General features: G+C 34.8%; 1 non-coding gene across 1 annotated transcript; it reads left to right on the top strand.

Annotated features, from left to right (window-relative positions):
- Positions 1-342: 342 nt before the first annotated feature.
- LOC121993625 lies at positions 343-448 on the top strand. The gene has a single exon (XR_006115344.1). It is a non-coding gene; the product is annotated as a small nucleolar RNA R71 (small nucleolar RNA).
- Positions 449-713: the final 265 nt, after the last annotated feature.

Genomic DNA, 713 nt, shown 5'->3' with positions numbered 1-713 from the left:
AAGTTCTTTAAACCAATTTGAAATAATACTTTCAATCTTTGCCCCTAAATGTTTGAATTCCCCGTTCTGTGACTTGTGATTTTCAAAACTCATAGATGGTTGAGTTATAATTTGTTTGACAAGCTCTATAGCATTTATGGTTTGCACTCCTTGAATGTTTGAGGGAGATTTCATCCAACTTATATTCGACCATTCTTGGAGGTTCAATGTAACTTGATCAATTAACATATATGCTTCATCTACACTTTTGTCCATAAAAGAACCTCTAGCTGATGAATCCAATAAACTCTTGTCTGAGAAAGAAATTCCCCCATAGAATATGTGCAAAATCAACCATTTTCAAAACCATGATGAGGGCACTGTCTTAGAAGACTCTTGAATCTATCCCATGCTTTAAATAATGATTCTCCATATGCCTGAGCAAAATTTGTTATGCAATTCCTCATATACATTGTTCTGCTTGGAGGGAAAAATGATTCAGAAATTGCTTTTCCGATTGCTCCCAACTTGTGATACTTTGAGGATGGAGAGAATATAACCAAGTCCTTGTTTTATTCTTAATACTGAAAGGAAATGTCGTCAATCGAACTGCATCCGCTGAGACACCCTCACAGTTCACCATATCACAAATCTCTAAAAATATTTCAAGATGCAGATAAGGACTTTTCGATACTTCGCCTCTAAATTTATGACCTTGTATCATAAAAATTAAC

This window comes from Zingiber officinale, chromosome 1B (assembly GCF_018446385.1).
Source record: "Zingiber officinale cultivar Zhangliang chromosome 1B, Zo_v1.1, whole genome shotgun sequence".
Classification (NCBI taxonomy): Eukaryota; Viridiplantae; Streptophyta; class Magnoliopsida; order Zingiberales; family Zingiberaceae; genus Zingiber; species Zingiber officinale.
The sequence above is the reverse complement of the archived record's forward strand: the minus strand, read 5'-3'. Positions and strand labels throughout refer to the sequence as shown.